This window comes from Malus sylvestris, chromosome 7, assembly GCF_916048215.2.
Source record: "Malus sylvestris chromosome 7, drMalSylv7.2, whole genome shotgun sequence".
NCBI classification, from domain to species: Eukaryota; Viridiplantae; Streptophyta; class Magnoliopsida; order Rosales; family Rosaceae; genus Malus; species Malus sylvestris.
The window spans coordinates 10,897,725-10,909,532 of NC_062266.1; the positions used below are offsets into that span (position 1 = coordinate 10,897,725).

Below are 11,808 nucleotides of genomic sequence, written 5' to 3' on the forward strand. Positions count from 1 at the left end.
CATAGTATATTAGTGCATCAGAGGCAAATGCACAAGCAATTTGGTTCAAGTTTGTATTGGAAGACTTTGGTGAATTTCAAGCTGAGGCTACTCCACTTCAGTGTGACAATATTGCTGCAATTGCCATCCCAAAGAACCCTGTGTTTCACCAGAAAACCAAGCATATTGATTGAAGATATCACTTCATCAAGGATGCTCTACAAGAAGGGATCATTGATTTGGTTTACTGTCCTACAAATGAGCAGATTGCAGATATTTTTACAAAGGCACTGGCGAAGGATCGTTTCAGCTACCTCATGGACAAACTTAGAGTGAAATCAGCTCAAAACTTAAAAGGGAGTGTTGAATTATAAGTTGTGAGCTGATATTATTAGAATAAGTTTTGTGTTAAATGGTGTATCCACTTGTGCAAAGAATGCCCAAGTGTAAATTTCTGATATGTAAAGGCCATGAGTGCCATTTGGATTTTTACCTTTATTATTAGTTAGATGAATGACTGTGATCTAAGCATAGGAAGAGAAGGATCCATCAGCCTCTCTAACGGTAATATTCCCTCCTTGCACAACTTGTGTGTGAGAGGGTATCAGATAAAGGTTAATGAAAATGCAGTAGCTCCTCTGTGACTTACAGAGTGAAGCATCCATTTCCATTTTTCCCTCTGAGTGTGTATTCATACATCCTTCTTCGAATTCATAACCAGATTTCAATTCACACTAACAAAAGCTAGACCTTTTCCAGCATTGAAATGAAAAATAACAGTTGACCAAGTTGGTATTATTCATCCACGATTTAATAATGAATAGGTCGTACCCAGTGCACAAGGCTCCCGCTTTACGCAGGGTCTGGGAGAGGTGAATGTCGGCTAGCCTTACCCCCATTTTATGGAGAGGCTGCTCCCAAGTCTCGAACCCGAGACCTACCGCTCATGGGCGAAGGCACTTGCCATCGCACCAAGTGCGACCTCTACGATTTAATAATGAATAAATAAAAAAAAATTGCAAGTTGTTCAATATACAAGGTGTTTCATTTCTACCCTTACATTGTAAATTCGAAAATTCCAATTCCTTAATGTATTGTAATAATTTCGAACTCATCTTTCATTTTAATAATAATAATAATTAAAAAAAAATACTGCACCAACATATTCGAGAAGATATAAATAAAATTTGGCTTACCCCTGTATGGGCACCGACACCTCCACTAATAATTGTTGACCACCATCCCCCCTCCTCTCATCACTTACGATACTTGAGCGAAATATATATATTTTTTTTTCCATTTAGCATTTGCTAGACCAAAAACAAGCATTGACTTGGTTCTTCATCGATCTATGGCTCTTATGCGAACATCTCAAGGAACCTCCTCTGATTCCAACACTTCTCGGGGTTGTCGCTACGACGAGTTCTTGATCTTCAGAGGCGAAGACACTCGCAAGACTTTTACCGACCACCTTTACACAGCCTTGAACAATGCAGGATTTCTCACGTTCAGAGACGACGATGAACTTGAGAGAGGAGAAGATATGAAACCGGAACTGCAAAAAGCTATCCAGCTGTCACGAACTTATGTTGTCATGTTTTCGAAAGATTACGCGTCGTCCAGATGGTGCCTTGATGAGCTTGTGGTGATCCTTGAACGCAAGAGGACCACCTCAGACCATGTTGTTTTACCAGTCTTCTACGATGTCGATCCGTCTTACGTGAGGAAGCAGACGGGAAGTATTGAGAAAACATTTGCTAGAAACGAGAAAACTCAGTAGCCGGGAAAGGTGAAGGGATAAAGGGAGGCACTTGCAGAGGTTGCAGATCAAACAGGCATGGTCTTACAAAATCAAGCTGATGGGCAACTTTTATTTTCTCCATTTCTCTTCTCTTTCTTGAGTCAATTTTGTTGGCGTGAGTCAACCATTTAGTTTAGGAATGTAATCCTATAGTTAATTACTTGTATAATTGGGATTCTTATTTCCTGTTATGTGGGATATTGTACAACTATATATTTACCTCCTAGAGAGAAGAAAAAACATACAATTCGAACCCTAAACACTTTTATCTTGGCATCAGAGCAGGTTTCGGCCTGTCTTTTTCCCTTAACCTTTTACCCTAGCTACTGATCCTTGAAAACCCAGAAAAATCCTAGTGTGGTCTTGAAGCAAGAGAACCAACTACGGGAATAGAAAAAAAAAAAAACTAGAAACCTAAATTACAAAACCCCAGCGTGGTCTCAAAGCAAGAGAACCATCCATTGAAAAAACCTAGAAATCTAAATCACAAATAGACCATTGCTTCCATGGCCGACAAGCACCAAGGCATGATTCCTTGCGGCAGTGATCTCCAGCGGGCTAGGCTTGCAGAGCCTGGAGCCCAGTGTCCAACAGTGCATCAATCAAGCATGGAGAGAAGCAGCAAATTCGGTGTGAGTCCAACCAAGCAACAATTCGCTGCGTACTGGAATAGCCATGTGGGCCAGAGAGTATGGGCCAGCAACTTTCATTATTGAATTTGATTTCGTCCCAAGAACAATCTGATGATCAAAGTAAAATTGGCACTGCATTCACAACATCCGCTAACCGAGATTCTAGCTGGATAATTGACTCTGGGGCTACAAACCATATGACATATGATGAATCCTTGTTTCACCACTTAACCGTGCCATCCAAAGAGAATGTTATCACAACAAACAGTGAAATTGCTCCAGTTACAGGAGCGGGTTCTATCGCCCTTACTCCATTTCTATCTCTGCATAACGCTCTTCTTGTTCCTTCACTATCGAATCATTTACTTCTATTGGTCAAGTTACGGAACAATTATATTGTGCTGTACTCATGTTTCCCACTTTTTGCCTATTACAGGATATCCAAACATGGGGGTTCATTGGGCGTGGTACTAAGAGGAGAGGGTTATATTATGTGGATGATGTGGTACTGGGCCAAGTCAACCAAATGAGCAATGGTCACAACAACAAGGTTAAGAGAGTCTGGTTATGGCATTGTCGACTAGGACATACATCTTTTGGTTATTTAAGAAAATTACTTCCGTCTTTATTTAATGGCGTTTGAGACCCTGATTTTCAGTGTCAGGAATGCATTCTTGCAAAAAGTTATAATACTTCTTACCACTTTAGTCTCAATAAAAGATCAGTGCCCTTTGAGTTAATTCACTTCGATGTATGGGGTCCCTTTCCAACAGCGATGCGCCACGGTATTCGGTCATTTGTTACCTTTGTAGATGATTGCACCAGAATGACTTGGCTCTATACCATGAAACAGAATAGTGACGTTGGGCAAATTTTCCAACAATTTTATCAGATGATTGGAAATCAATTTTCTCTTCCTATCAAAGTCCTGAGATCCGATAATGGTGGGGAATATCTTAATTCTGAACTATCATAATTTTTTCGTAGAGCATGACATACTTCATGAGACTACTTGTCCTCAAGATCCTCAACAACATGGTGTGGCAGAACGTAAGAACAAACATATCTTGGAAACTACACGGGCTCTTCGAATTAGGGCTCATGCTCCTCATGCCTATTGGGCGGATGCAGTTACGTATTCTGTTTATCTTCTTAATTGAATGCCCTCTCGAGTTCACAACTTCCAAACTCCCATGGAAGTCTTGACGGATTATGTCACTCTACCATCTTCTCTTCAATTATCACCTCGCATATTTAGATGTGTGGCTTATGTGCATCTTCACAAGAATCAATGGAGTAAATTGGATCCGTGTGCTGTTCGTTGTGTATTTCTGGGATTTAATAGCCAAAAAAGGGATATCGATGTTACCATCCACCTACTAAGTATTTCTATGTCGCCATGGATGTGACGTTTTCTGAAACCGAGATGTTCTTCATCTCTGATCAAACCCACTGTACTCTTCAGGGGGAGTTGAATAATAAATACGGAGACTACATTTGGTTTGATGTTCCACATGAATGAGACAGTTGGCATGGTCCCAGTAGTACATGCGAGACTGAGACTGAAGACTTTGGTGTTATGAGCAACCCACATGACCGTGCCTTACCAAAGGGTCGCGACACATCAATTCAAAGCCCAACAGTAGGCCACGATAATGCAGTTCAGAACCTGGTAGTGGCCAACGACACAACAAGCCAAAGCCCAGTGGATCTTGACCATGAAACCCCTGACCGAGAGATAGCTCATGCAACATCGAATTGTAGGCCTACACCATTTATGGATTTAGTAAAAGGTAATGGGTTCGCGAGTGATACCGAAATTGTGTAAACAGAAAATAACCCTCATTCTCCTCCACTAGTACACGCTCATGTCCCCACGGATATCCAAGAGGTACGTTCTCATACTCCATATATTTTTGAAAATTTCTATATTTTACCTCATAGGCAAAACCGTGGGAAACCACCTAATAGGTTTTCTCCGGAAGGAAAAGTGAGATATTCAATTACACAATATGTGTCCACTCATCGACTATCACCCAAGTACCAAGCCATGGTGAATCAAATGGCTGGGATTATAATTCCAACAAAAGTGGAAGAGGCTTTGTGAGACCCCCGTTGGGTAGAATCCATGGGAGTAGAAATGGAAGCCTTACAAAGAAACGGAACGTGGAATGTAGTGTCAATACCACAAGGGAAGAGACTAGTGGGATGTAAACGGGTGTTCACCATAAAACACAAGGGGGATGGATCCATTGATAGATACAAGGCAAGATTGGTAGCTAAATGGTACACACAAACATTTGGAGTTGACTACCAAGAAACGTTTGCTTCGGTCACAAAAATGAATACTATTTGAGTCCTTTTATCTTTAGCAGCTAACCTGGATTGACCTTTAAAATAGTTCGATGTGAAGAATGCTTTCTTACATGGAGATCTAGAAGAAGAAGTATACATGGATCTTCCACCAGGATATGAAACACTGAATGAAGCAGGGAAAGTATGTAGACTTCGAAAGGCTTTCTACGAACTCAAACAATCACTTAGAGCATGGTTTGCAAGGTTCATTGAAGCAATGAAAAAGTACGGCTATAGACAGGGAAATGCGGACCACACCCTATTCATCAAACGCATGAGAGGTAAAGTTACTTTGTTAATTATCTATGTGGATGATATGGTAGTTACTGGTGATGACATAGAAGAGATAAAAAGGCTGCAAGGGTATCTTTCATCAGAATTTGAGATGAAGGATCTAAGAGGCTTGAACTACTTCTTGGGTATTAAAGTTACTTGTTCTTGTGATGGTATTAATTTGTCTCAGCGGAAATATGTTCTTGATCTTCTCCCTAAAACTGGAATGTTGGCTTGTAAACCAGTTGAAACTCCCATTGTGCAGAATGATCACCTGGCGATATACCATGATCAAGTTCCTACCAATAAAGAAAGATGTCAGAGATTGGTTGGACGGTTGATTTACCTATCACTTACACGTCCGGATATTGCGTATGCAGTTAGTGTTGTAAGTCAGTTCATGCATGCTTCTAGTGAGGATCACATGGTAGCAGTGATGCGTATATTGAGTTATTTGAAAGGTGCACTTGGTAAAGGACTAATCTTTAGGAAGTATGGACATATGGAGGTAAAGGGGTATACTGATGCTGATTGGACATGAAACATTATTGATCGTCGCTCCACATCAGGCTACTTCACATTCGTAGCAGGAAATTTGGTAACTTGGAGAAGCAAGAAGCAAAATGTAGTGGCTAGATCCATGGCCGAGGTAGAGTACAGATGGATGGTACATGGAATTTGTGAATTGTTATGGCTTAGGATTCTTGTCACTGAGATTGGGTACAAACCTCAGGGAGCTATGTTATTATACTGCGACAATCAAGCTGCGAGAGAAATAGCCAATAATCTCATTTAGCATGATCGTACAAAGCATGTGGAGGTAGATAGACACTTAATCAAAGAGAAGTTAGATGTCAAATTGATTGATATTCCATACATGAGGTCCAAAGAACAAGTTGCAGATGTGTCAACTCATGCGGTTTCAGCAAGGGTGTTTCAAGACTCACTTGACAAGTTGGGCTTAGGAGCTATCTATGCATCAACTTAAGGGGGAGTGTTGGCGTGAGTCAACCATTTAGTTTAGGAATGTAATCCTATAATTTATTCCTTATATAATTGGGATTCTTATTTCCTGTTATGTGGGATATTGTACAACTATATATTTACCTCCTAGAGAGAAGAATAAACATACACTTCAAACCCTAAACAATTTTATCTAATTTGATATATGATCCGTAGGGACCTTGATTTTTATATGTATATGTTTTTTTTATTCAATCTCAGTAGTGAATATTAATAGGTAATTTTCATTCATGTTGATAATTCATAGGTAATTTAGCTGGTGAGGAAAAAGTTGGGATGTATTTTGTTCTCTATTTGTCTACAGTTAGTAAAGTTTTGTGTTGTATTCCTTCTTTTCTTTTTTAAATAAAGGCCATCAACATATGTTTTAATTATCTAAATTCCCCAATTCATTATTCATTCATCCAATTTGTGAGACATACCTGATCAATATAAAGTAGACAACATGTTTGATATATTTTTCATTTTGTTTGGAAATTCCTAGGTACGAGTCAAAGTTTATCAAAGATATTGTGAAAGTAATTAGTGACAAGCTAAGTTGCACACCCTTGAGTGTTGAATCAAAATTGATTGGAATACATTCTTGAGTCGAAGACATTAATTTATGGTTACAACATGTTGGTACACTTGTTGTTTATGGTATTCCTGGAATAGGGAAGACAACCATTGCAAAGCATGTTTACAATTCAAACTTTAGAAGCTTTGAAGGAAGCAGCCATGTCGAAAATATCAGAGAAACTGCAAATCAACAGAACGGCTTAGTTCAAATTCAAAAGCAAATTCTTTATGATATTGTAAAGGGGAAAATGAGAAAATACACAATGTTAGTGAGGGAATAAGTAAGATTGAAAGAGCCATAAGCTCTAGAGGAGTTCTTATTGTTCTTGATGATGTGGACCATATGAACCAATCAGATGCAACACTAAGGATGAAAGATCGGTTTTATCCTGGAAGTAAAATAATCATAACAACTAGGTGTGAAAGGTTGCTAAAGGAAGAGGAAGGTATCAAGGTGCGTGGTGTTGCACCTTTGAGTTTTGATGAATCATTGGAGCTCTTAAGCTGGCATGCTTTTTGCCAGGATCATCCCCTTGAAGGTTATGAGGAATATTCTGAAGAGGTCGTACAACACAGTGGAAGACTTCCATTAGCTCTCAAAGTTTTGGGTTTTTCTCTTTTTAGAGAACTTAAATGTGTATGGAAAAGTACGTTGGAGAAGTTAGAAGTTATTCCAAATGGTGAAATCGTGAATAAATTGAGAATAAGCTACGACTCTTTACAAGATGACCATGACCAGAAATTATTTCTCCTTATTGCTTGTTTCTTTATTGGAAAGGATGAAGATTACATTGTTAGAATACTAAATGGATGTGACTTCTATACAATCCGTGGCATTCAAAATCTCAGGGATAGGTGCTTGGTGACAATAGATGTGGATAACAAAGTTGTCTATGCATGACGTGATTTGTGACATGGGACGAGAAATTGTTCGTCGAGAATCAGATGAGCCGGGGAATCGTATTAGATTATGGCACCCTAAGGATTCTTTCTAAGTGTTGAGAGAAAAGAATGTAAGAAATGTTCATTGTATTTTTTCTTGTGCTATTTAACCAATTGTTTTTCCCAGTACATTTCTTTTTCTCTTGTGCTATTTAACCAATTGTTTTTCCCATTTCTTTTATAGGGTACGCTAGCAATTGAAGGTCTTATCTTGGATATGTATAAACTGCTGGCAAACATTCCCAGAAGCTCAAAAGAAACTGTCTTGGGAACCAATGCATTTGCAAGAATGCACAAACTAAAACTACTCCGTCTTAGACATGTACTATTGGATGGATGTTATGCAGAAATTCCTACAGGGTTAAGATGGTTGTGCTGGCCCGAATTTCCTTTGTATTCAATTCCTGTTGACTTTTATTTGGAGAAAGTGGTATTTCTTGAAATGCAATATACCAGCTTGAGACAAGTCTTCAAAGGATTAAAAGTACGCTACTCTACTCTTTTCAATTTCTTTCCCTTTATTTCTTTAGGTTTTAATTCTTTGACTAATTAGTTATGTTAGAAGTAACTCCTACACACATTTTTTGTTTGTTTGCTTTTATTTTCCATAGTTTCTGCCATCATTGAAGATCCTTGACGTCAGCCATTCTCATGGCCTCACTGAAATCATGGACTTCTCACTTTGCCCCAGTCTAGAAGAACTGATTTTTGTAGATTGCACAAGCCTGATTGTTGTTCATGAATCCATCGGAAACCTGGAGAGACTTGTGTGCTTGAATATGAAGGATTGTAAGAATCTTGGGATGCTTCCGAAGAACATGTGCATGCTTAAATCACTTGAAAAGCTCATTTTATCTGGTTGCTCAAATCTTGATGTGTTTGGAGTGGAGATGATGAAGAAAATAGAATCCCTGAAAGTTCTTGAAACAGATGTAATTCCATTAAGTGAATTATGGCCAGAACGATGTTTAAGTATCTTGAGTTCTTTGCCATGCTCTTTAGTAGATTTAGATCTCCGTGAGTGCAATCTTTCTGAGATGCCTTTCCTAGGGATTTTAGTAGTCTGTCCTCGTTGCGAAGACTATATCTAGATAATAATCCAATTTCTAGCCTGCCAAATTGCATGAGAGATTTAACAAGGCTCGATTATCTCTCTTTTGTGCGGTGTACGAGGCTTAAATCACTTGCGGGGTTACCAAAAGGATGCCAACTTATGAATGTCAGTTGTTATAAATCATTAGAAAAAGTAACATATCTGCTGGATCAGTCTTTTAATTGGTCTCCTGAACGCCACACCATTGGGGGTGACACCGACAACCTAGTTGAGTAGCAGTATTGGTACAAGTTAGAACCCATCGAAAGAGTTGAGGTAGAAATGGTTAGACTTTTGGGCTTGTGCACCTTGGAATCCCTGCCAAACATTCGGATGCACAAACTCGATCGAATTTATTTGAATGACTCTGATTGGACTCCCGTCAAGGTGCTTTCTCTTTCTCTCTCTCATATATTTATATAATTGGAAAGAGTTGACTAGATAATGTTGTGATTTCTTTAGCGCGTATATAGGGACTGCATCGATATGGTATATTCAGCACATTTTTGCCGGGGAATGAATTTTTTTCAGAGGAATGAAGTTCCAGGCCGGTTGAACTGCAAAAGTGGAGGGTCATCCTCAATATCATTTACTGTGCCTTTATTTCCTGATCACAGAGGCTTAAATATCTTTGCTGTCTATGAAAATTATATTAATTATTCTGAATCTGAAGTTGTCGACGATTGTATCTATGATCCAATGACGATTAAAGTAGGTAATAAGAGCAAGGGTCTGAAGTGGATCTATGGCCCACTATTCTATGGTGTTCCAGAAAAGGGAGAAGAAATGACATGGTTGAGCCATTGGAAAATGGAGAATCAGACATTAGGAGGAGGAGATGAAGTGGAGGTTTCGGTAATTATGAGACCGCAAATTGGTTATGAGGGTGATGGATTTCGGCTGAAGGACTTTGTTGTCAAGCTTGTGCAAGGGCATCAAGAGAGTAATATTAACACCACTGCAGATCCCTTTTATCCATGTGTTATTGGTGGAAATTTGTCTTTGTGGGAGTATTTACCAGGAATATACTTCCTTTGCTCCCTCCATCCATTTTATAGTGAAAATCTATTGTTCGCCTGGAGGAATATCCCGTGGGGATGTTTCCTGACCAACGAGCACACAGCTCCTCAAGAGGTTTGGCGCCGGTTGATATTGTCTGTCGGGCTTATGCTTATTAGCAGGCTGTAAGAGAAGGACAGAGTTAGTTCTGAAAGGTGCCTTTGTGGGGCCTTAGGTGTAGGCCTTGAGGCTCGCAATCAAAACTAACTTTGGATTATTCAGGCGTGCCACTACTATCTTCAGCATGACAGATGTAAAACAGATGTTTAGTTGTAATTATATATGCCCGAGAGACCGAGTTAGTTATGAAAAGTGCCTTTGTAGGGCCTTAGGTGTAGGCCTTGAGGCTTGCAAACTAACTTTGTACTTAAACATATAGTAGTTGTTTCATTCTTTGCAGAAGTATTACAACTGTTATACTTTGATCGCCTGAGCCCTAAAAGTAGAATGAATCCAAATAGGTGCCTTTGTAGGGCCTTAGGTGTAGGCCTTGAGGCTTCCCATCAGAATTAATTCTATACTCTAGCGTTCTGTAGCAATCATGATATAACAGAAGTAAGACTGAGAAATAGGCTAATTACTTGCGCCCCAAGTAACTTCAGACTTCTTGTTATTAAGGATTGTCGTGGGTGGGTTAAGTCAACATGAGGCTTTTTTTTTTATGCCTTGAGACCAAGGACTTTTAATTGATCAATCTTGTTTGCCCGACTGGTTAGAACTTAGAAGTCTTTTAATCATAAACTGGCTAGAAATAACTTGGATGCAGATGGAAATATACATCATATTACTAGATCTATGAATGAAAAGACAAAAACAAAGGAGGTCGGGCAAGGTTTCACCTTGTCAAGTAAGGCTGATAGTCTTGCAATTCCCTCTCTTTGTGATTTACAAAAGGGTTTAGTGCTAGAAGGGGAGATTGGAAGGTGAATTTTAGGAAGAAATCGATACTACAACAAGATTTAGACAGGGTAGTAGAGCTTTTACAAAGGCTTTTTGGGTGAGAGTTAATCTCGAAAGGGATGAAGGTTTGGGGGGCTAACTACAGCTTCGTGAAGGCAAATCTGGTTTGAGTAGAGTTTGTGCTTGTATTTGTTTGTTTGATTTAGTGTCCTTGTCTCTGATTCTCCTTCCTCATTTTATAGACGATTTGGCTTGGCTGGCTGCACCTTCAATTTTGCCTGAATGCTGCTGAAAGGTAGTGACTCATCAGCTTTTTACTTCTACTGCCACTGTAAAGTACTTTTGGGCTGATTAGCTGGCTGGTCTACATCACCTGACCTTTAGGTAGGTGAGCAGGTGACTTGAGTGATCTGCATTTAGTCGGGAAAAAGGCCTTTTCCGCCTTCTGGGCTTCGGCTGAGCCTTGGGCTTCTTGCTTTCCATTCCTTCGTCTGGGCTAATTCCCTTTCGAGCCCAAAGTTTAAGTTTTAATCCAAACATCTACATTTATGTACGTTATGAAGAGGGTGGAAGAACCTCATTGGGGACTCTGATGAAGGCGCATATATGTTGTTTCTATTGCATTGAATTATACTCATACTATTTTCAAAAGAAAAAACAAGAAAATGAAACAATTCACGGTGTCTCCACTGGTAAATTATGCTCCATTGAAACACTGTTGGAAGATTAAACCAATTTTAAGTTACAAATAAAGAGTCATAAATCAGGGAGATAGAAGGTCTAGAATTGTGATGTTTGGAATTCTAGAGTTAATCATGGTTTCTCTAGATATTTCAATGTTCAAGAACCTTATAATTACCTAAATAAATGATGATGTATTGTAGTGGCTATAAAAGCCATGTAGTGTAATGAGTTTGGTGTGTGAAAAGAAATCAGAAATCAAAAGAGTATTTTCAAGTTTTTAAAAACCTCTCCACTCTTCTACATTTCTCTATCCCTCTTCCTCTTCCTCCTACAAATTGGTACCAGAGCCGTGTTGAAGTTTTGTCAATATGGCGAATGCAAATGCAAATGGTCACAACTTGGCTTCACTAATTCCTCGATTTGGTGGTGATATGTACAACTACTAGAGCAACAATATGAAGGTGTTGTTGAAGGCTTTGGAGCTATGGAATATTGTTGAAGCAAGCTAT

General features: G+C 39.2%; 1 pseudogene; it reads left to right on the top strand.

Annotated features, from left to right (window-relative positions):
- The first annotated feature begins 1,256 nt into the window (after window positions 1-1,256).
- LOC126628563 (disease resistance protein RUN1-like) lies at window positions 1,257-11,315 on the top strand (annotated as a pseudogene).
- Window positions 11,316-11,808: the final 493 nt, after the last annotated feature.